The following is a 25,782-nucleotide window of genomic DNA, read 5'->3' on the forward strand; positions in this document are numbered from 1 at the left end:
TCTTGCACTGGGGAAGAGTAAGGAAACTTTATCATTTAGTGCTTAAAAGTACATAAGATACAAAATATCTAAGCTGAAAGTTTTATAAAATATCAGGAATTGTGTGGCTTTCAAAACTCTAAAAGAAAGGAAGATGGCAGAGGGAACATAACTTCTGTTAGCTGTTTTTTTCTGGGATTCCCTTTACAAATTGCCAAAACAGTATTTCTTCTTCAATGAATTTAATTATTTACCAATTTTAATTTTGAAACACTGGGTTTTTTGAATACAAGCAATCCACGAGATCTGTCTATTTGCTATTGTACTTTGATTTTTAGAATTCTTAGCTTGTGAGACACTGTCAATGTGAAACCTGAAAGGAACTTTTTTGTTGCTGTTTTTTTGGGGGGGTTATTTTTGGTTTTTTGGTTTTTTTTTTTTGCAACTGGAAAGGGTTTGCTTTCTTCTGTGATACCCTATGCTCTGCCCTCCTGGAGGACACAAGGAAAGATCCGTAAGAGCCCAGGAATATGGAGCGAGGCCATAAAACAGCTGAATTTTATGGGGGTTTAGGGTTGGTTTTATTTATTTTTTGCTGCTTTGTGAGGGACTCTTTGAGAGGAGTTATTTGTCTGGGGAAGACTATGCAAAGAAAATAACACTTTTTTATGTGGCTAGCAAGCATGGTAAAATGATAGCAACAATTCAGAAAATGTGTAACACTAATTCCTTATTTCTTCTAACAGCTCCTTTGGAAGGTTTACCAATGTCCCAAACTACCATTTGGATTCATATGAAAATTAATAGAAAATAATGTTGTGATTTTAAATAAGGAGGTCAGCTGTTGGCTGTCTACACAGGAAAGAGGCCAGTGCTAACATATCATCAGGACCATGCCCGTTGAGGATATGGTTATGTTGGGGAAACACACTGCTCTTATCTACGCTTTCCATATTCTGTGGGTTAATGAGAGATTTTGTGCTTAGCAAGTGTCAGGCCACATGTTTCATAGGGATTAAACCCACTACGTAAAACTTGTGGGTTTGTATTTCTTCTCTGCAGGACATGCTCGGGCTTAATTAATACACCAGAGGATAGTTTGTTCTCTGCAAAGTATGAGCCTGTTAGTGTCACTAAGAGCTTTGACATCATAGATGTGAGTCATATCACTCAAAGCTGCCTGAGGCTACATTTACACTTGTGCACTCAAGCTGAAAAAAAAATAATAAAATAGTCCCAAGTGTTGTGTTTTTCCCTCCTCCCTAAAGAACATCTTAATTAAGAGGGAGTAAGTAGGTACAGAGCAAGTTGCTCTGTTTGTGGTCATCTTGCCTTTCTTTGCAACTTTCCAACTGAAAAATTCTTGTAGTCTCAAACTAAAATACCAATAGTGATATAACGAATCAATTCTAGACCTCATTTACATAGGAAAACTGTTCTTCTTTAAAATACAAGCTTTGCAACGTTACTTCTTGCTCTTTATCCAACACCTAGCATAAATTGGAGTGGACCCTGGTCACAGGTGGAGTCTTAGATACTAAGATAACAAGGACAATAATCATAAGAGTAATCCCTCTACCTTCATGCAGACTGTATTCAGGTTGTCTAAATTCTCCATGAATTCCTGTGTCTAGCCAAAGGAGATTTGAATGGTTCAAGTAATATGATAAGAGGGAAACACTAGACATAAGAATAGTCATGGAATTATGATTGTAGGGGTTTTTCTTTCATCTTTGCTGTTGGAAGGCAAAAAAAAAATATTCAAAGTTTGAATAAAGATTAACAATTTATAATCAGGAGACTAAAGTTAGGTGTATTTTCTTCCCTCTTCAAAACTCTAGAAATATTCTGTTACTTATAGAAATGCCAAACTTAGTGAGTAATCACAAGTTCTAGAAAGGATCAGCAAAAAGCAATGTTTTTCCTTTTTAAAAACCATCACATTTCTGCACTCTCTCAAGTATAAAAATGAAAAAGAGCTAGAGAAAGGAGTATAACCTGCATATAAGAATTCTGATTTTAGTAAAGCTGACTACAAGCTTCCTATCAAAAACACCTCCTTTTTAAAAAAAGAGCTTCTCCCCCCTCCGTAGTTATCAGCAGGAGTATTCAAAAAATATTTGTCACAAATATTTTAGTATGCAAAAAAATCTCTTTTGGAATTTAAAAACCAATCAGTAAAGTCTGTTGAATGGCTCTTTTCTACTACTGAAATCATACTCCAGGGGCAGAGAGTAGCTGAAATATTTTTTTCTATTTCAAATTATCCAGCATAGTTACTGATGGCTGAAGTCTTTCATCCTGCATCCAGCATCTTGTGTTTTATAATATTAGAGTTTGACACTTAGGACACTCATATTTCCTTTCTAGGGTCTCTATCTTAAACCCTCAAGTAGGAAATCTCACTCTTCACTTAAAAGGGTCAAGAGGTTGTTCAAAACTGTAAGCGAAGTGTAGTCCTTCACAGATTATGTGGATGTTTGCTTAAGTTAGATTGCTGAAGTGAAATGCTGTGAATACTCCCCAGAGTTCAGCTATGAAGGAGATATTTTGATCTAAGGGTTGAGCACTTTTTCCTCACAGGGACAGGCGATGCTTTGATTTGTAAGAAGATGTTGTGGTGGGTAATAAAGAGCAGCTATTATTCATGACCATAAACATAATGCAGAAGTGTTTCAGTATGCTGTGGTACTATGTATTATCAGGAGGAGTGTTTATGCTGACTGAGTTATTAATATAAAAACAGGGGAAACAGGGATTTCCCAGTAAATCAGAATTTGGAAAGAAAGCCTGAAATTCAGAGTTGGGACCATAGGAGAACCATATCTGGTTTTGATAAGCTGTATTTTTAACTATATCTCTGAATTCTCTTTCTGGGAAGAAATCTTACAAAATTTCACGCTGACTGGGAAAAATTGAATGGATCAAGGAATCGAAACATTCAGGGAAAATGTGTGTGTATTATAAGTTTAAGACATGACATGGCACAAATTGGGGGATATTTCTGTGCTGGAGAAAAGCCTGGATTAAAAGTGCTGGGAGCATGATCAATAGAAATAGCTGTATGTTTCCTTTATGTGTTGTTCCATAGGCAATCGCTCTCACCCAGTTTGACAATTAGGACCATGGAGATTTGACCTGATTCTGTAAGGTTGTTCCTACACTCCTAATGTAGAAAGAGGGGCAAATTCAACCCAATAGTTCTGAATTTCCTGTTCCTAGGTTCCTCAATACAAGAATCTTAGTACATCATGACTTATTTTAGGGAAATTTAGGCAGTGAAGGAGATCTGAGAGTGTTGCAATTAGACTAAGATACTGGATGTGACTGTTTGTGGAAGTCAGAGCTTGTGAATGTAAGCAGTAAAGAGACGCATCATCAGCAATTAAGAGAAGAGAAAGGAAGAGAGATGAACTCCAGATCTGCTAGCAGAGTAAGCAAAATGATAGAAAGTGGTGAAAGTAGAGTCAGAGAAGAGGATGGAGTATTCATGATAGCACTGAGTTACCCTGTGGATTTAATTTCATTCTTGGGTCATGACCCAAGCACCAGAATATTTCTATCTCCTGCTAACTCCCAGAGACATCTCCTGCACACTGGTAGATGTTGTATGTCTCTATGGTTAAATAAATAAACAAGCCTGACAAATGTTGAACAACTCATCTGCTCTTTGCAGTGGAACAAATAAAAGCAGAGTGATGCCTGAGGGGAATTTGGGTTTGAAAACTGATAGAGGGGATAGTTGTTGCATAGCAAAAGCAGCATCACTTAGGAAGTTCTACACAGAACTGAGAACTACTGAACAAATATTTAACAGGTGAAAAGAGAACGATATTTTAACTGCTTCTTCCCTTCAATTACCAAAGGAAGTAAATGCATGAAGAGGCTTTTCTTCTTTTTTTTTTAATTTCTTTTTCCCTTGGTCTGGTGTAAGACTTTGTAGAGTGTTCTTCAAGATGGGAAAGCAACTCTCCTTTGAGGTTTTCATCCCTATCTCTGGCTCTCTCACCAGCATGGGCAAGGCCACTCTTTTCCCTCTGCTTCAAGTGGCCTCACCTATAAAAATCCAGTGGTTAATCCCTCTGCAGCAGCCCCAGTGAAGAACCACTTTTTAAGCAGGGCAGCAAAATGCACCAGTGGTAAGAGTCAGAATAAAGCCTTTGCAATACACAACAGAGACAATGTATTGCCAGAGTGAGGATATGGAAACACAAGCTATGGCACTGTGGTGACACAGCTCGAAGCAGTTCGCTGAGGCTCTTGCATGGGGTCCCTAAGGGTGCTCAGTGCTCAGCTCCTGCTAAAGGTCACTATGCACTGAGAAGCCTACCAACAGTAAGGCTTCTGGTTTAGGACTGTCTTCAGTGATAACTGTGACACAGAGCCTGTTGGAAGGGAAGAACTCCTGAGAATGAGAAAGCTTGATCCAGAGCAGAAATTTAACTTGTAGATACATAGCCCTCAGTTTGTGTTGTTGAACTGACAGGGAGTTCACAAATTATTCTAGATAAATGTAGTGAAATACCTTTGTGCTGTCAGTGTGACAGGTAGGATTTTCTTGACTATAAAAGGAGCAAAAAGAATCAGCTCAAATATAGATGCTAATTGTGTTGACATGCAAATTTGTTGAAATGAATCTTGACCTCTACATTTTGAAATAGCAGTGATGATGTGTGAGGTCTCCAGGTTCCTAAGCTTGGACTTTTTATATGCTTGTCACAGTTTTGATGTACTTGGGTGACCTTGTTAACCTTTCCTCTGCTCTAGGCTGGGCTAGAAATCTCACACAAAAGGAAACCTTTTTTTTTTTTTTTTTTTTGTAATCACCTGAGGCCAAGAGCTGGGTAAAGTGAAAAAAACTTCACTTAGCCAAATATTGAGAGATTTTCCACTATAGCCACAGGGCTTGACAGTGTTGAAATGTTGCCTTCATGTCAGTTCCCCTCCACTGCCTCTTCATCACTCACTTGCCTCCCAAGATTAATTCAGAAGTAATCTTGGAAAGAGCCACATTTTACACTAGAGAATAAAGATGACATGTTGCCTCGTTCTCCCTCTTCCTGATTCTACCTTCCATTGATTTATTAAACCCCTGAGTTTTGATGACAAACTATTTTTTATCATATTTCTCTGGAGGGACGTTTATCACACACAGATGCTTGTTGATGTTTATCCATGCCTTCTCTGGAGAGCAGCATTTGTGGATTTTCTGGCTTTGTACTTGTTCTCAAGCTATTCTGAAGTAAGCAGCATTCATGCCTATGTTTATTGACATGATTTTCATGTAGTTTGGAGGGTTGCTCCCTCCCTCCCCATTCCTTCTTGAATAGTTTTGTCGTTCTCTGCACAGGTGTTGGTTGGGCTATGAGTCACAGACATGAAACAGTATTAGTGCATTCTTTAGTGCTTTCAAACAGATCACATTTAATAGAACAATACTGCATTATGTCCTGTATTGTTCCATAGGCTAATTACTTAATCAGATAATGTCAGGGAAGCAAACTTGTAGCAGGCATTAATTATCAATGCATGGATTGGTAGCAGATGGCAGTATTTGCAGTGGAGAATAAGCTGATGGCTCAGTGGATTAATTAAAGCTTACACAACTTCATGTTCTCCACTCAAACCCCAGTGTAAAAAATAAATGTGTGCTTCTTAAAAAATTGAAAACAATATTTAGTTGTAGTTCTTTAACTGATTGGATTTTCTTGCAAGTAGTAACACATTGAAGGGAATATTCAATTTTCCAAAAATAACTCCAGCAGTCTCTATTTGCCTCAGATATTCTCAGTGTAGATTTAAAATATTGAGTATTAATTATGAAGCATATCAAGAGTTCTGGATAAGAGGGACCAGGCACAGCTATGTGCTTTTCTTTATTGGGAAGCAGAATTCTGCTTCATTTTGCTTTGTCTGTTGGACAAATTAATCTACACTACTTTTCCTTGCATCTCCCCACCCTGGACTATATGAGAACACTGAAGCATCTTCTCTGCAGATTGGAGATGATGTGAAATATCTCAGCACAAAACAAAAATCATAGAATCATAAAATGGAAGCAGTTGGAAAGGACCTCTGGAGCTCATCTTGTACAATCCCACTGCTAACACAGATATAAACTATTCCTGCTTGTGAGAGAAGAACATGTGGCCAGCTTCCACCAGGAGAGTACTGTCTGCTGGGGAGGCATTGACCCACTGTCCTGAAAAACCCCCATTATGTCAAATGCAAATACTTCTCGGCAGTGCTTTGGTTACTCTGAGAGTCATAACTTATCCCAGGGATGATAAACAGAGCTGCAGCGCTCCCAGGATCTTCGAGAGCCTGCTAGGAATGGTCAGCTAAAGCCCTGCCATGCTACGCTGCTGAGAGAGAACAGGCAGCTGTGAATGAAACATCTTTGCACCAGCAGAGAGGTCCAAGGGAAAGGGAATACCAGAGAGATTTTTCTGCATTTGAATTCCAGGGAGAAAGCTGTGTGTGAAACAGAATGATAGGCATCTAGACTTGCGTGGGTAGCACAGCTTACCAGCAGCAAGTGTTGAAAGTAAAATATTTGTGGCAACAAAAGCTATTTCTGTTACAGCAAGGTTTGCTGTGACAAATTGGTTTGGAGTGTGAGAAAGGGGCATGCTATCACATTAATGAGGAAAGGAAAAGCAATAACTGCTCCAACACTAATGAGGACAAAAAAACCTCACCTGACAGCCACCAACATATACCGATCTTGATTTTTCCTTTGGAAATATGAGCTCAGTCTAGATTTTATTATCTCCTGCTGGTGATAAACTTTATGGGAAAAGCAAAACTGAGATACTGGACTCCCTCTGTAAGTTATAAATAAGTTTAAAGACATATCAATCAAGTTTATTGTTAGTTTTTAGAATTTTGACAGTGAGTTTCTGATTTGGTAAACAATAAACTCACAGCATTTGGTGCTTTTATAACCATATCTCAGCTCTTGTCAATTCTGGTTTTGCGCAGATCACACCTTGGCTTTCTGCAAGCCACAACACTCCTCCCAGAGGAGTAAATCAAGGATAGCTTTACTGCGGATATAACACACTGCTGTAAAATAGTTGATAGGACTGGATAATTTCCTGAAAAAATGTTATCATATTATTATTTACATAACCTAAGTCCATAAAGACTTGATGCCTGGTCAGTTGGAAAGAAATCACTGTTCCCTTAGAGTCCAGAAGAATCCCACACAGACATCTGTCCCCTCTAATTAAACTCTGAACTCACTCTGGAAATGAAGGAAGGATTTTCCTGCAGAGTGGAGGTTATCTGTTTTTCTTGCCTGTCTTGTCACCTCAAATGTTTTCAATGTACTTGGATTTCTTGACTAATTAGTGAGATTTCCATTGCTAAACTACCATCAACATTAAAACCAAAAATCCTTCATTTGGAAGAGGCATTAACTAGACTTCTCCTTTTCTCTCAGTTTAATTCATGAAAGGTAGAAAGCTATCTGCTGCTGGCATGTGCCAAAACACATGCCTTTTTGCTTGATTCACATGAAGAGACCCCATCTTGCATTTACAGATCTGTCCCTGTATCTTCTAACAAACATCTGGAAAGTTCAGTAGTTCTGTGTGCCTAAGGGCCACCGGAAAGCTTAACTTTTAAAAGAGATACTTAATCTCTTAACCAAAATCTTGACAGTTTGATGTCACAGGGCTGGGTTGCTTGGAAAATATTCACAGTGAAGGGGAGTTGTCACTGTTGTGTTCTGACTCTTCATCGTGTCTGTTTATGGGCAGAGCTCTCCATCTATGACAGCACTGCTTTGATTGGTTGACTCTACTCTTCCCATCCTATGACACAGTGCTAGTCCTACAAAATCAATCCCAGCAAGGCTTGGTGGCACTTTCCTTCTGACTCCCCAGTGTTTCATGACTGCCTTGAGGCTAAAGTTTCCTAGTGAGGTAACTTTAGCCTGTTTGGCTTTAACTTTAAAATATTGTTTCTCAGAATTTCATTCAATTTCTTTCTCATAGCTTTCACCAGTCACAAAATATGTTTCCACAGTAACAAAGAGAGCAATGTAATTGCCCATGCATCCTGCTATAAATCCTTCAGGTGATGATTTTTAACATGTGGGTAGCATAAAGTCTTGTACAACTTTGCTGTTTCAAAATAAATTTGCAGATTTCAGAGATTTCCCACTGAGCTGCACTCAGCTGGGGATGTGAATATATCTCTGAAATAACTCTCACTGTTTGTGTTGGTTTTTTTTTATTGCTGCTGTTGTGTTTATGTATCTGTCCTTCCTCTTCCCTGTGCTGCTCGTACTGGTGAGTCAAGTACAATCAGATCCTGGGCAGGACTTCTGAATTGCTGGCTGTTTGCTGTCATGAGTCCCAAGCAAGAGCAGAGGGCAGTCAAAAGAGCAGCAATTTGCCAGCTGGGGAGCCAAACTGGTGTTTATAACTCAGGGAGAGGAAGTGGCTGTAGTCTCTCCAAGCTCCTCCTGATGATGTAATCTCCTCCAGTGGTGCATGATCCCATTCAAAGAGGTGTGTGAGTGATTCTTCTGTATTTGTAACAAGCAATGAGAAAAAATGGTCAGAGTTTTCAAACAGATTTCATTACAGATTAGAAAATAAGGCTGGGCAGACGTCTGAGATGTCCCCTATGCTTGAACTCTCTCAGTTCAGCACAACTTCATTGTGAGCTTCCCTCATCCTTGTTTCAGACAGCTATTTCTCTGTCCTGCTTCTATGGAGCTCAAACTGTGGAGTGTCCCCAGCCTTTCTCAGTGATGTATTACAGAATTTACCCACAAGTAAAAGCAAGGTAGGGTTGGCTTCTTTCCCTGCTAGCATGTAACATAAATCTTCCTGCAACTGAATTAAAACCATTGGACTGACAGACTGTTGTGTATATCTGTACCAAGGACAGTGTGTGATGCTTGCAGCTGGCTGGATAAGTATTGGGCAGTTCAGAACCAGCTTCTCCCAGACCCATCTTGTCCTCTGATGTTGAGGTCCTGTAACAACCCAGTTAAGACACGTAACTCTCAAATGGGATTCCACTACATCTCTCCCAAGCAGTTGTGTGTCATTCTGGCAGCACAAGATGCATGGAGGCACAAGGTGGTGATTTGTCCAGTTTCAAAGCCAGGAGTACTGCTGGCTTAGAGTTAGCTGCAGGTGAGCACAATACTCCAGTCTCCGTCTTGATTAGGTCTCACTTTGTCATACCCACCTGATACATCAGCCTGCCCTTCAAGCCTCCTTGCTGTGCAACAGGAGACAAATGGGTTGGGAAAAGATGTGCCATATAAGGACCTCAGATCAGTGTGATAATATATATGGGAACAACATTATGTCTAATTTTAAATATATTAACCTGTCTCCTGCCCTGATTACTAGAAACCTGTCTGGATCAGTAGAAATGTTCTTAGCAAACAGCTACATGAAAAGCACATAGAGTAAGAAACATATGCTGGTAATCCATTTAAATGCAAATATTTGACCCAAGATGGAAAAGTTGAAATATGTTGAATATTAAATTCATAAATCAAACTATCAACAACAGCAGGTTAAAAAATATATGTATATGCTTCCTTGAGCAAAGGGGTTTGAAGTTAATGAGTTTTAGCTGCTGCAAAGAGAAAGCAGACTGTTTATTAAATTTAACTAGGGCACAGTTTGGGTACCTGCCAGTGTTTTCTTTGTTTGAACCCCTAGATTTGTGTTAAATCAAATCAAAACAAAACAGAACCAAAACAACAAGAACAACAACAAACCCAAACAAATCAAACCTCAGAACACAGACCTAGAAAGAATGATTGTTCATTTAATTGATTAATGAAGTTTTTAAGTAGTGTTATCAAACAATATTAATCAAAGATCATGAGTTGAACATAAAAATCACAAAATTAGGTGTTTGTTGGTGTTGTTTTTTAAAAAAATATATGTTTTATATTGATCTTTTGAGATGTTTCTCGTACCTGTATGATTAAAAAAAAACAAAAACAAAACAACAACATATTTATACTTTACAACCTTATAAAGTGGAATTTAGTTTCACCAAAAAGTGAAATTATTTTGTAGTCAGCTGGCTCCAACCACTTCAGCTTTGAGGGGGGAAAAATTTAAAAAATTTCTAACTGGTTTGAAATTAAAATTCCATTTAAATGGTATCACTGGACTTTTCAGATGGCCTCAGAAACTATATGTTCAAGACTCATTTCAGAGATATTTACAACTGCTTGGGCCAAATATATATAATAACACTCTTCTTACTTTTTCAAACTTAGTTCATGTTCTATTATTGAATGATTAATAACTCTGAAATTTGAGTTAATTTCTCTTTAGGATTGTGTAAAAGAAAAATATCCTTGACACTCTGTAAACTAATTCTAGATTTGAAGTTTTTGCTCCAGTGAACTCTTGCAATGATTTTTTACTGTTCTCCAACTCACTTGACACAAGTTCAGTGCAGCTGGGTTTGGGAGAGGTATTAGCTACAAAACAGTTTAGCAGTGTTCTTGCATGTCTCTGACAGAAATGTTTCTAACCTCCCTTTGATGCTTTGTCTGTGGCTACATTGCCTGTTCCCTTCAAATGATCCTCTAGGCACAGCTTCTGGTGCCCTTTTTCACTGGAACTTGGAGTAATCTTCTGTCTTATGAAGAGAGATTTTCCAAATTTAGCCTGTCTGAACTCTCTACCTGAGTGCAGTCTGGATGAGATTATTACTGCATGCCCAGCCAAAATTAGGGTCATCTTTCTTCACCACAGACCCAACTATACACCTCTCACCATAATTTTGAGGTCTCTTACTTTTGCTCTCCTCCAGTAAGATGTGGCTGCTGCTGAAAGGAAATAATGAACCTTATTGAGGTGCTCTCCAAAATCCATTTCAGTGAGTCTTCTTTTGCCACAAAGCATATATTCACACAGGAATTTCACTTGAGTGTGTGAGCACACATGGCCAAGATAATTAGAATATAATTCTTCTGCCATGGCTCTGTATGTTAGAAAGTGGGTAGCTGCATACCAGAGAAAACAATTCAAAACAAGTAGTTTCTATTATTGTGAGTAGAGCTTGTTAGCAAGAAACGTTCCTGAGGCTCTCTGGGCAGCTGACTGTTCATACACTTGTCTTTGCTTACAGTGTAGATACACAGACACCTTCCAGTTTAGCTTAAAAAGAAAAAATAAATAAACAATAAAACATTCTTAGCACTAAGGTAATTTCTGTACCCTTGGGACTAACACAAATATCAGGCTGCATTTTTATTGTTATGAAGTCTTCATGACAGACTGAGAGGCTTTTCCTGAAAAGAGGTCTTTTCCACAATATTTTCTCTCTTCATCTCTTTGTGAAGTTTAAATGGATTAGTTAGGTTTGGAAATGGGATCTATTAGTTTAAGTCATCACCTGGTATAAATGACAGTGATTGAAAAGTCACTTCAAGCATGTTATTTGTAAAGTTCCCACAGTTTTGAATGCAATCCACTTGCCCCTGGATCATGGGATGTGAGATAGAAAGTGATCACAAGAGGTCCATGTAAGATTCTTGATCACATGGAGCTAGAAATCATCCTACTGACACATCTTTGACTCCTCTGATTTCTTACCATGATCAAGGAATATTTTCTTTGCATTTATTGAACGAGCCATGGTCCCACTTGCTGGGGTTACAGCCCCAAGGGCAGGTGGTAAGTCAAGTTAGGAAGGCACCATTATTTATCCTGCTGAGCTGCTCACAGCAAGGTCTCTGCAACCTTGCTTAGACTGCTTCTGGAACACAAGTCATGGTAATTGTTTGGCCATAGCTACCTTTTACTGCTGTCTGCAGTGAAGTGCATCAGTTTCAGAGCTGGATTCTGCCTAGGTAAGACTCTGAGTCTGAGCAGTGTATCATGTTAGATAGCAATATTGTCTTAGCTGTGCTCTAGCTGGTATGAACCATGGAGGTATAGTTCACTTTCCAAGTCTCTCCATCACTGATATCTCTGCTTGGTATAAAGTCTTTTGGTTAACTTGCTATATGCCTTATCTTCTGAAGTATCTGTTAACTGACATCTAATAACCATTATCTCTGTATCTTATGAGAATTATCTCCAGACTTCTAACAACTGAGAATGCAAATCACCAATACAAAACAACCTAGCCATTGCTTCAAGCTAAATATTTAGGACAAAACTTGCTCTCCTGAAAACCTGAGCACAGAAAGCATAGAACTTTTAGACTGTAAAGAATGAAGTGGTTCAGGGATAGACACAAGCCTAACCAGTCTACTTGTGTTGACAACCCTGGAGCCATACACACTCCAGCTGAGCATCTAGCCCACAGGCGGTGGTGCAGCTGGGTATGTAAAGGTGACTGTTATTGAACCAAATGGCAGGAAGGTCACAAAGCCAACAGTACAAGAAACCTGGACGTATTTGTAGCTCAGAGAAGACCACTGAGAAAAATCTTGGCTTACAGCATGGTAGGCTGAGATTTAAATGTTTCCTATTGTAGTGAAAGTGCTCTTGCAAAAGGTGAAAATTATGTCTTGCTTCTGACTAAAACTTTTTGTACGATGAGCTGCCAAACAGCAAATTGCCATTCCCACCTTCTTGCCTAGAGCTTTCACTCCTCAGGAGGGAAGCTTCCCTCCCTCTCTCCTCTAGAGAAAGCATGTCTGGTAAGCTTCTCCTACCAGCTTCCTATTAAAACAACTCTAGGATCCATTCGCATCTGGAGTTTGAATGGGTACACATGAGGTTTCAGTAGTGGGATTTCAAGGTGAAAGAGCTGAACTGCTGTGTTGTATCTTTAGATAATACACTGCTATCTTAGTCATTGTAGATGCCCCATTAAAACAATACTGGGGATTTCAGAATGGATTTTTTCACATGGTTATTCAGAGTAGCAGGTTACTCTCCAAGCACAGATAAGAAGTCAACAGATGATGAAGAGCTTTCATAACTAATGACTTAATCATTGGATTTCTCCTAGCTTTTTCATTAATGCAGACATTATGACTCTGGGCAGATGGCTAGGTGTTTCTTTGGACTTTGATTTGGTGATTAATCCCTGTTAGTTCTGACACCTTTTGAACTTTCAATTCAAATGTTAATTTTGGGAAGAAGGGAGTGGTGAGCAGAATGGACAAGAGAGAAAGGAAGAGACAAGCATTTTTCTTCATGCACACAGCACTGCAGGTTTGCCATCCCAACCCTTCAGTCTGGGCACACAAATGCCCCACAGGCATACAAATCAACTCTCCCCACACAGGCTATTCTCCATACAAGAATAAGACTTGAACAGCTCAGTATACCTAATTCTTTTGGGTGACTTTATCCTTTTCTCTTTCCACTTTTCCTGTTCTTGCGGGTAAAATTGCCTGTCAATTTAAGAAGCAGTTTAAGAAGTCCCTTTCTTGGGCAAGAGGGCTTTCTGCAGAAATTCCTAGTCTTCCCGCAGAATGAAAAGGTTTGCTCTCGAGCATTTTGGAAGTTTTCTGTAGAAGTTAGCTAGCAAACCTTTCCCTCCCACAGCTGTTTTACATCTAATTTATTTCATACAATGAACAGTGTTTTTTACGGTTTTGGGTTGGCCTCTGATCTTCTTTCTTTACCATGTCTTAGTTCTTTACCTATAACAATGTGTGAACAGAGCTGGCTAGCACTCACAGCTGTTGAAGGAATTCAATTTGATCAGGGTGATCTGTTTCCAAAGCAAAAGACACTGTACAAGTACTATGTCTGCAAATTTCATAGCCATTCTTGAACACGTCAGTTAACCCAAGTGAACAGTTGTATGCAGAAAATGCAGCTATGTCATTTTACCAGCCCCAAAGGAGAGAGAAAATGAAGGTGGTGTCTTTCATGTGTTAGCCATGGTCTGTTAGGCCTTTTGGTCCCCCTATTTTTTGGTATTCATCTTAACATTTGCCAATAAAATACTTTCATTTTGCCTCACAGAGGTACCAGTCCAATGACTGGGTCACAGGACCTGTTACCATTTCTCATGAACTCATTCCTTAATGCATGCCCAGCACACAAGGATTGCTTCAGTCCATCCTTACCTGTTTTTTCATAACACTGTTTTAAAACAAATTTCCAAAACTGCAAAAAAACTCAGCATCATCCAGAATATTTACCTTTTGTAATCAACTTTCTTTTATTAATCAATTCCTGCCAGTTTGTAGTTCATATGAAATCTGTGTTCTTAAAATTAGTGTGCACTGTCTTTTCTGACCTGTTTTTAAAAGCACACTCCACAGAACTGGATTCTTGGTGGAATAGATTTCAGAACGCTCTGATGTGGTGAGCAGGATTCTGAACCTGGACCAGACCATTATGCTCTGGGTGAAATTTTTGTGGCTTAGAGTAATGGAATATGGAGTTTCTAGAGAACATGTGGTGTGTAAATTGCATTTTTTCAGCCTTATAGCTTGATCAAATTCGGAAAATTTTTTTCCACAGGAATGGCAAAAGATACTGGCAAGAGTTTATTCTATTCTGAAATGTAAATAGTATCTCCAGAGGGTAAAGGAAAATCCAGTGTTCAGATAAATGAAGACTAGACATCTTCACAGTCAAATCAGTTTAAAGTATTTTCCCTTCATCATGATTTCTGCAATGACAAAAGAATAATTTCTATTGAAATTACTCAGTCTGTCAGTCTGGGATGGGCAGGCAGAAGAACACAGTGTGTAAAACTTCATCTCCAAATAGTGGCAACATTCTGAATAATTGATAGTGGTGAATGGGTTTCCACAGCAAATTCACTATCAGTGCTGTCAGCTGTTCTTGCAGTAATTGCAGTTTTGTACCATGCCATTCAAGGACACTTACCTCTCATGTCCTTAGTCAGTGTAGTACACAACTGCTAAGAGCTCTGACTAGAAGGTTAAATCATAAGCTGGGTGTTAGAAAACAAAATCATAGCTAAAATTTCATGGTAACACGCATGCTTGTTGTTTGTATTTCACTACTGCAGGAACTGCAGTAAAATTCTTTTACCTTCTGATCTGTTGATGTCCCTTTTTAATTAATCAGGTACTATCTCCTCTTACATTTCTTCTTGCTCTTTCAGGCTTCCTTTCCTGTGTAATAAGAAAGATGAATCAACTGAGACTAGGCTGATGAAGATATGGCACAATGCCTAGCTAAAGTAAATGAATGCAGCTTCAAAGAACCGTAGTATCTGAAAGGTTCATATGACAGTTGAGAAGGGATTTGAGAACATTTCTGTATACTGGGAAAAACTGCCTTTTTTGAAATTTAGCATGCTCCAGGAAAGAGATGAGGTCAAAACATATTTATTTTGAAAAACTGATTTGATAAGTTTTACTGTGAAATTTTGGAATTGGATCTACTTACACCACTGGATCTTTTTCCAGCTCAGACATGCAGGAAAGCAGAGAACATCTCTGCCCATGATCATACATGTTGGGCTGAAGAACAGTTTGGCAGGTGTTGTAGGTTGAGGGAAATAAAGAGTTAATTGGTATAACCATAAAGAAAAGTCCTCCAGAGTTGAGAGAGTCCCCTAGAGAGTCTTATTCTATTCCGTTTTCCTGTATCTCTTTATTTAAGGGAGCATACAGTCAATTTTCTCTCTTTCTGCTGAGACTGAGTGGGGTGGGCATTTTTGGAAGGCTCTGGAAGGTTTTGGCATCACAAGGCCTAGGTGAAGAACTGAGCCTAATCTGTAAATGTATTCCTCTCACCTGAATACCTTTTGTATGTATTTGTGAATAGAATTTCCATTTAAACTTCCAATCCACTGTGTAGCATTTTTATTTTACTCTTTGGGAAGGGGTAAAATATCTTTTCTGACCTTTTGCCATGGGCAGCTCATGGCTCAAAACTAGGGCAGCAGGTTTGCTAGGGCCTTTCTCACAGTGGCATCACATCAGCACTCATCATCATTCTCTGACTGACCTGTCAGTCAAGGTATAGTCACTTCCATTGCAGGTTTCAGGTGAAAAGTCCTATTTTGTGACAAAATTGTAGCTGATCTTGAGGCACCTTGCCTTCAGTTTCACATGCCTGTTCTTTTAGTAAGCTGATGTGGAAATAATCCAAAGCTTGATTTTAACACACTAAGCAACCAAAAATTGTCTTATACTCTGGAATTATTTTTTTTGCTCTGCTTTTTGTTTTAAAATATCTTTTCATGTGCAGAAACAGCTTCTTTTCTGATGAAAGGGAAAATAAAATATGAAATTGGGCAAAATCTCATCTAGTTTTTGGGATATTTACAGTTTGTGAAAATTGTCATGTCTTTTCCCTTGTGTTTTACATAGAAGGAAACAAAGTTTTAAGTTTGCTTTGGGTGAGAAAATGCTTCCCTTCTAAGTTTTTGTTCTGGTTATGTATTTCATGGTGACCAAGGGAGCCAGAATAAGTGGTTAGGAAGGAAAGGTGCTATTTCATAGATTGATTTGACACACATTGTGAAAAACACATCCTTTTTCTCTTGTGCTCAGTGGGACTTGGTTATTATATTGCAACTGTCAAGCACAATAGAAATGTCAGCTTGGTTGTGGATTCTGTATGTCTAGGGCAGTATAAACTGTTGGAAATTTGCATATGCAAAAATTTTTCTGTCTCATTGTTTTGCATTTATGCATATGGAAAGATTCTTTTGGTCTGGGTAAAAATCATTCTTTTCCAACAGTACCACATGGTCTTTACCAGATCAGTTTGATCTTTTGTGTCCTCCAGCTCCACTGCAGCAACCAACACACTTGCTGTTGCCTGGTCAAAACATGATGTTTCAATTGGTCCAATTTGTTGTCTTCCTAAAGAGCTGACCCTAGCCCTCAAATAAAGGGAATAAATCCACTGCTTTCAGATGAAGAAAGTGCAGTTTCTATTCAGTCTTTTTAGCAGAATCAGTGTTTATTTTGAATTCTAGCCAAGCCTCCAGCCGCTTCAGAGTGCCAGGTACCTGCCTTCCAGTATCTGAAGAGGGCCTACAAGAAAGCTGGGGAGGGACTTTTTAGGATGTCAGGTAGTGATAGGATTAGGGGGAATGGAGCAAAACTAGAAGTGGGTAGATTCAGATTGGAGGTTAGGAAGAAGTTTTACACCATGAGGGTGGTGAGACACTGGAAGAGGTTGCCCAGAGAGGTGATAGAAGCCTCATCCCTGGAGGTTTTTAAGGATGTGGCTCTGGGCAACCTTATCTAGTGTGAGGTATCCCTGCCCATGGCAAGGGGCTTGAAACTAGATGATCCTTGAGGTCCCTTCCAACCTTAACAATTCTATGATTCTATGCAGTGCTAAGCTACTGCTATACAACTCAATGTACAATACCACATGTCTGAGTGGAATATTGATTTTTGACAGAACATGGAAAAAAACGAAAAAGAAGAATAGCTTTTAACATGACCTTGGCCTTCTGCATGAATAACCTAATGTTTATGCCTCATCTTACTTTCCTTATGCTTGTCTGAATGCCTTTGTGGAGCTTTTCGAAATTCAGAAAAATCAACTGCAACGTGGAAGTGATTTAGCAGGTCTCTGTGGATTTAGGTTGCTATTTCATTTTCATGTAAGATTTTTTCCCTGGATGAATGGAGACATATTCTGGGGCATTTCAGGATAGTTTAGCCTCATCTGGAACTCACTTTAATATCATGCAAGCAAATGTTTGTCTCCCTCTTGAGTACTGTTTTTTTTTGACACCCTACTTAAGGGCTTTTGGGAAAGAAGTGAAGAAAACAAGAGATCAAATACCTAGCAGAGTATTTGAGTACTGCCATTGCTAGGCTTCTCAGGCTGCAGTTTCATGATGACTATAAATTAATCTAACTGTGGACAGCTGCAATCCCACCCTGTTCACACTTTTGAGCCTACTAGAAGTCACAGCAACAAAAATCTGGGTGCTGGATTGCCTTACTTCTTCAGAAACCTGAAATGAGAAACAGAAAATCTCTACAGAGCTGAGATGTCTGATTGTACAGAACTGTTTGATCAATTAAAATAAAGTGTTTTTTTATCTTGGTTAGAGTTTGGAATATCTCCATGAAGTGTGTTTTATATCTAATGTAACATCAACATGACAAAAAAAATGCCTCAGTTGCATTGTTTTCAAACATGGTTTCCATAAATTAGTCTGCTAAACTCATAACTGGAAATGTAATCAAGAGTTGATCACACATTTTGGTGCAACAAAGCAGTCATAAATGCCACGATAGTTAATGATGCTTGCCAGTAATGGAGAGCCTTCAGTTTTATCGGAGGTCATTTACAGAATCATTTTGTTTGGAAAAGACCTTAAAGAATATTGAGTCAACCATTCTTTAACGACCAATTCTGATGCTAAACCATGTTCATTAGTGTCTCTGTGTCTTTTAAACACTTCCAGGGATGGTGATTAAACCATGTGGCTCCCTGGGAAGCCTGTTCCAGTGTTTGATAACACTTTCAGTGAAAAAGTTTCTTCTAATATCCAGTTTAAACCTCTCCTGGTGCAACGTGAGGCCATTTGTTCTTGTCATGTCACTTGTTACTAGGGAGATCAACATCCATTTCACTGACACCTCCTTTCTGGTAGTTGTAGAGAGCCATAAGGTTTTCCCTCAGCCTCCTTTTCTCCAGACTAAAAACCCCCACTTCCCTCAGCTGTTCCTCAGAACACCTGTTCTCCAGCTCCTCTCATTTACATTGGTCTCTCCTGAGAGGTCCAATTATTGTTATGATGGATGAAATCTGCATTTCTGATCTTTATCCTTCCAATGCATGGGATGTGGTACTCCACCTGTAGACTACCACCCCACAATCACCCCCTAGTATGTCAGACAGGATGGCAGATGATTGCAAGAACTGAACTATTGTGGGTGTTGAGAGAGCATTTAATCTTTGCCTGGTTCAGGTACCATTCTGTTTCTGTTCTTTTCATGCCACTGGAAACTGCAACATAAAATAGTACTGTGGCATAGAAAGAAATGGAATTTGGTGTGGATTTGAGTAAGATGAACTTTTAAAATTAAATTCTGGGACACTACATTGATTTTTTTTACATGGAATTAATAGAGAATATATTTCTTCATGTAGGCTTGTCTCTAGAGACTGTGGTTGTGGAAGACTAGTTTAATGGAGGAGAGGCTATAAATCTGACAAATTCTATCTGGATGCTAGATCAATACCTGTAGTTGTGCAGATTAAATACATTGCATCATTTAGGCTTTATTTTGTAGCATAACAAGAGTATAGAGAAAATGAAAATTAAAAAGTGAAAGATTCCTGTAAAAATGTCAAAGGTTTTCAAGGTTGCATGAGGAGCACAGGCTTAAGACTTTGTGTTGACCAAGTTGACAAAATGTGATGGCAAGTTATTTATAAAATTAGTTTAAAATTCAAAGTGGAAAGATGGACATAAGCATTAATTCTACCAGTATCATCCTCCCACTCAGGTAATGTTCTGCTGACAAATTAATGTCAGTTCCTGTACTAAGCAGGAACACCAGAAAGAAATGTGAGTTGAGGATGGGAAAAAAAACAAACCAAACAACCAACTCCTCTGAGATTTCTTTAATTTCATGCGGAAACCAACAGTCGAATGAGTAGAAATAAATAACCTCTCCCCCTTTTCCACCTTTCTTGTAATCTTTTGAGACCTCAGAATCCATCAGAGTATCACTCAGCTTTTATTTCTGATTTCAGAGAAATACTGACACAAAAGTGTGCCACAAAAAAAATTTAATACTCCTCACCTGCGGGATTACTTCTTTTCCAGCTGCTACACGGCTCAGAGTGGGTGCTCCTTCTGCCTTGAGTTTGTTTCCTTTCTTCTTTCTTTGCCTTTTACTAAAGTAAAAAGTCTAGTTTCTGGGGGTGGGAAGTGTTTTTGGTTGTGTTGCTTTCAGCCTGTGATCAGGAAGGCAGCTGTCTTAAGCAGCCTGTCAGTAGTGTATGTACACCCTCAGCTATATGCAGTTGATGAGGGTGTGTACTGAACACCTTTCTCACCTACAGAGACACTTCATACAATGGTCTGCATGAAACAGAAGCAGCACAATTATGTGCTGTACTTTCTCCCTCGCTTCTGGGTATTTGTCTTATTTTGTTTCCAAGAAAACATGTTCATACTCATAAGAGAGATCAAGAGCAGCAGCTTCAGCAGCTCATCTTGGCTAATATTGTTTTGGAAGAGGGCATTTATTGCCACCTTCATTACCAACATAAAAAGCAATCAAAAAAGCAGTATTACAATTTTTTTTCTATATTCAAAGAGAAAAGGAAGAACAGCCAATGTTAAAATGATTTTTTTCCTTATTACTTCAAGTTTTAAATGTTTTAGCTACCCAGAGTGTGATGGTTTGAAACTGTCTTTTTAATTTTGTGAGTTTCTCAAGGATGCTCTTTCTGTTGCTCTTAATGCAAATGTGTTATTAAAAGATTCATTTGCTATGCAAATAAGCTGACCAAGGTTTCAACTCAAAGTATTCAACCTTACTTAAAGAACGAGATATTTGATCCAACTCTTTTGATCCTTTGCAGTTTTCAATTTTGTTGTTATTTGTTTTTTGTTTTTTTTTTTTGTCCCTAATATATTTAATATAATAATTGACTTCACTGAAGTAGAATGGGAATTTGAGGATTTAACCTTTTTGAAAAACTCATTTTGTAATCTCATCTTGATATGTGTGTTTTGGAACATTCCCTAAACATAAAGCAAAATGTTACCTTTGGAGGAGGAAATTTTCTCTTGAAACAACTGGAACCATTTTTAAGTAGCACTGATATGGCATCTCAAACAGCTCTAAAGCAGCCATCTGGATTTCCTCAAAAGCCTGAGCAACTGCTGTTCAATTAAAATTGCCCTCAAGTCAAGGCAGTTTTGAGAGCAAAGAAGTCATACAGCAGAGCAATATGATACTGTTAGCCAAAATCTACCTCCAGTCTAATAAAACATCAGCAGTAAAAGGTTATTTGTACCAGGGCATCATGTGGTCCAAGAGATTTCAAACCAGTAGCAACAAGCCCAGAATTGTTGTGTCTTCTCTATAAGTTCCATCACTACAAATCTATGTCAGCCATTGTTGCCATCCATGGGAATTTACCAGTGAGCTTTTCCTTGAGTTTTTATAAACAAACATCATTAATTTTTAGCTGACATACAAATTACATATTTAGGAATTATTATTACAGCTGCTGGGACTTGAAGATGAAGGATATTAATTTAAAAAGCTTTTTGCTGATTTTTTTATCATTGACTTTGCAGCTCTGACATGCTCTTGACAGTCTTTTCATGCTTTCACTTCCTGTCTCCTCCTTTTTTTTTTTTTTTTTTTGCTTTTACTTATTCTCTAGTTAAAAATAACCACCTTGCAAAGATTTCAACCCTGTATTTCTTCTTTCATTGAATGTGACAGGTTGTGACAGGTGTGTGTGATTCTAACCTGAGTCTTGAGGATGCAAATGGCCTTAATTAAATGCATTATGTTTCAACAGCAAGCTCTGGCACAGTAACATTCTTCCAGCTTGTTTTTATCACACAAGTATACAGACTTAGAGAAGTCCAACCTTTTATCTGTCCCCAGGGGTGTTGCTGACACCAGATGACCGCTGAATTCAGATTGAGTCATCTCTGGGTGCTCAGCTGGATGCTGCCAGTTATTCTGATCACAGTGTGTTATGCTGCTACACTGGCTGCATGTATCCCACCTGTTTCTGATGTATGAAATGCATCTGTTGCATGTGTGTCATCTTAACAATCTGTCTGATGCTAATGGTGACTCTTTCAGATTAACAGGCAAGAACTGATTTTTTTTCATCAGGCTCTTCTTCGTGTGGGGAAAGGCTAAGCAGCATACAGGGAGTTAGAGGATTCACAGCTACCAAATGCACATACCTGACTTATTTTTCATCTCCTGTTAAATGCAATCCCAGACTACACTGAACTAATAGTGAGAGAACCATGAGGTGGTTTGCTTATTGCTTGTCCAGTGTAACAGTCCCTGGTTTGTCCTTATTTGCCTTCTGATCAGTTGAAGGCATGAGTCTGGTGTACTACCTAGCTAATGGCTCTGCATTCTTATGTTGTCTATAAATAATGTCTACAAGCAAACTCTAGAGAATCTTAGTGCTAGCTGTCAAGAGGGCACTTCCATGAAAAAAAGAAACCTTTTTTCTTATTATGAGTGAATTTCTGGGTTCTTCCCAAAATAAGGAATGAAAATGAGACAATTATCATGTGAGTTAATCCTTTTTGTGGTGATGTCTGCATTTACCAGGTGGATCTTGTTTTTCCAAAGCAGTTTGCACAAAGCTGAGATTTGGGAACCTAGGTGGGTGAATCAGGTGAGCATGATGCAAAGAGCCAAGAAATGTAGAATCATAATAGCTTGGTATATTTTTCTTGAAAAAAAAAAAAAAAAAAAGAAGTGTATTCAGTTTTCACCAGTATTTGTTTCTTGAAAGCTTAGATGAGTATTTTGAAATTTAGGAGATCTAGGTTTAATTTATTCCTGGTAAAAGTCCATTTTCTAGTTGTCTATAATGAGTATTTATGAAACACTCTCAACATATAAAACATTATTCAGATGTGAGATTTCATTGATGAGTACTTCAGGTACATGGACTTTACCATCTATTCTTGGGCCAGAGGTGTGCTGCTGAAGCAAACTGCACTTACCTTACTTCAGTTCACATTGCAGAACAATTCCAGAAGATGTAAACTGTTTGGAAGCCCACCTGAAGCAAATCTCCCCCAAAAGTTCCATGAAGATATCAGTATTTTACTCTACAGGGCCATTCCCACTAGAATGTTATTTAGACAGATTAGAAAGATTTAGTAGTTTGTGTCCAGTGTAAAGCTTTGTCCAGCTAGCCTTACCTTTCAGGTTCCCAAAACCCATCCAGCAGTATCTCGACTTGATTTCTCATAAGATTTCCCATGTCTGTGTTCCCAGACAGACATACTTTCAGAGTTGCCATGCCTCATTTTTCATTTTGATTCTGGCTGAAGCTCAGAAATACATAAGAAATATAAAATGAAGAGGAAAGCTCCATCGGGAAGAAACCACACAGAGATTAAAATAATTCATAACAGCTTGGAACTGTATCCTTTCATATTCCTTTACAGAAGTGCAATGACTTGAAGAAAAATTAGATATAGACCTTTAATGTCCATCTCTGGTACCTTTTCAATTAAAATATGTTGCAATTTGTGCTGGCTTTGATTGCTCTTAACATGCATTGCATGAGCCATCTTCATCTCTCTCTCTGCAATGTGCTCTATACTACAGCTTACAATAATGATGGGATATTTCTGCTGGGCTTGTTTAAGATATTTGTAGACTCCTTGTGGCTCTAATGAACAGAGCGTGCAGTTGAACCAGTGCTGAATACACATGAAGAATATCATAGATGGACTGAGAAGTGTTTACATTTGTAGCATATTGACTTGTTTTCTCTCACCTTACTGTTTCTGCTTCTCCTTTGAATCACTTTTATTGTGTTCTCATTCTGTTTAGTACCAGAGGTAGCTGCCTGGGTGTTTTAATATATTCAGCATCTCATAGCACAGATATATTCTTCCAGTCCCTGACTGCACCAGAGATTTTATAGTCAGGTGTAATATATTCAAGTTGTGTGATCTCCATTTAACATGATGAGAAATGCTCACTATCATCTCTGCAGCACCTGCTCTGACTTGCTGTCAGAAGCTTGTCCTGCTATAACTTGAGACACTCATCACACAAACTGAGTACCTAAAATGTGACTATTTTTTACATACCTTGTTAGAGATTCTGGCCACAAAGATACATCTGAAGACGTACCATTAGTTCGTTGCCTGTTAATGGCCTGCTCTATGTGAAAATGTCTCTGGACTGTCACAAGTGTCTAATTGCTTCCTTAATCATTCGAAGATATTATCTCTGGCCAGCCTAGCCTTTGCTGTGATTAAGCTCAGGCATGAGAGTTTTTGTAAGATCTTTGCTTTGGAATTATGGCATTGGAAAGACCTCAGCATTTCTAAAATATTGTTACCAAATCAAGCCAAAAAAGGGACCACAACTATAGATGAGTGGTTGCAAAATAATACTCCATGCTGGCCCACCAAACAAAATATAGTATTATCAAAATCAGTTTAGATATAGACTTTGCATGCAGGGGACTCACTAGAGGATCTCTTTAGTTTAACTACATTTGCATAAATGTCATTAAAAAATTAACTAAAGCACTAGTGTATTGATAAGTATATTTAAATACTGATAAGTATATTTAAAGCTTGATCAAAAGCCAAAAATTTTGTTGTAAAGGTATCTTTGGCTACAGAAGGCTTTTTATCTCCCCTTTATAGAGATGCACAGATTTTTTTGGTCGCAGCTACAACTGTGAGAACAAATTATCACAGTTGTCAAGACTTCTGTGCAGCAGCAAGGAAGCCATTGGTCTTGTGTGGCTTTAGCTACCTTTATGCTGATTTTATTCAGGTGCATTGATCTAGCAGTACTGCCTAGGTCTTACCCTTTTTCTGCTGTAAGTATCTTAGCCTGTATTTACTTTTTAAAAGGCAATGACTTTTAAGAGAGAAGGAAGCTCAAAACTCTACTGCTAGATCAGACTCACTCATGTGTGTCCTGATCTAGTGTGAGGTGTCCTTGCCCATGGCAGGGGGCTTGGAACTAGATGGTCCTTGAGGTCCCTTCCAACCCTAACAATTCTATCATTCTATGAAGTTAAAGAAAAAACAAAAATATTTCTCTTATTGGCACCGTCTGCTTTTCCCAGTTTTCTTTCTGAAGTAAAGGGCTTCTGTTACGGACAAGATATCCATGCAGATAAATTGGGACAACTTCCACATTGCCAAAAAATGTGAGGGCTCTTACTACTGTTCAACTATCTAGATAAGCAAACAAAGTCAGAATTTAAACCAAAACAAAATGAAAAGATAAATTCACCAGTTCATCTGTTTTCATTCTGGCTTAGCAGGGTAGTTGAAAGAATACATACAACCAGCTCCTGTGTTTCAGAAGTTCGTTTATAATTTCCAGGTGCCATGTGCTATTTTTCTTAGGTGTGCCAGCTTCATCATTTGAAGCCTTCTGCCCATTCTCTTTGAAACCTAAGTACCCAGAGAATTTAGTGCCTTCTCTATGTTTTTCTCACTGTCATCCACTGTAACAAATAAATTGTGATGTTTCATGACAATTAAGGCTCTTTCACAAAAAGCTGCCTTGTCAGCTGGCAGGATAAGTTTGCTTACATTTTTCCCTTGGTACTTCTTCCTTTTTTTGACAGCATTGGGAAGGTTGTCCAGATTGGATGTTTTTGCTGGATGTTTGTGGAAATTACAAAAAAGTGGTGTCTTCTTTCATGTCACCAGTCTCTGTTTTCCACCTCCTGCTGTCTGCACTGATGTTGAGCTCTGCAGAGGAGCCATGCCACAAGTGCAGTACATCTCTGATAGTCTTTCTGGCTTGGTCTGCAAAATCTGACTTCAGATTTTCTCCTGTTCAAATGTCAGTTCAAAAGTTTATTTACACAGATGTGCTCTTTATCTCATTAGCTTAATATTCATTCATCCACTTGAGGGCTGATCCTATAAGCAGTAGTGCCTGACTGTATCAGGCCACTGTAGATGTTTGCACAAGGACAGACACGTAGCTCGATCGGACTCGTGACGCCTTTTTCCACTTCCCAAGAGAAGATCTAAAGGTTATCCAAGTGCAGTGTCACATGTGTTTTCAAGGCTACTCTAAAGCAAACAGGAGTCTTCTGAGGAAAGAGGAAGGTGCACCCCAGGAGAGTTAAAACATAACTTCAAATAGAGGCAAAGATTTGAGGAAAATAAGTGCTTCTTCCTACATGAACTCAAGACCTC

The sequence above is a fragment of the Indicator indicator genome, chromosome 7 (genome assembly GCF_027791375.1).
Source record: "Indicator indicator isolate 239-I01 chromosome 7, UM_Iind_1.1, whole genome shotgun sequence".
NCBI classification, from domain to species: Eukaryota; Metazoa; Chordata; class Aves; order Piciformes; family Indicatoridae; genus Indicator; species Indicator indicator.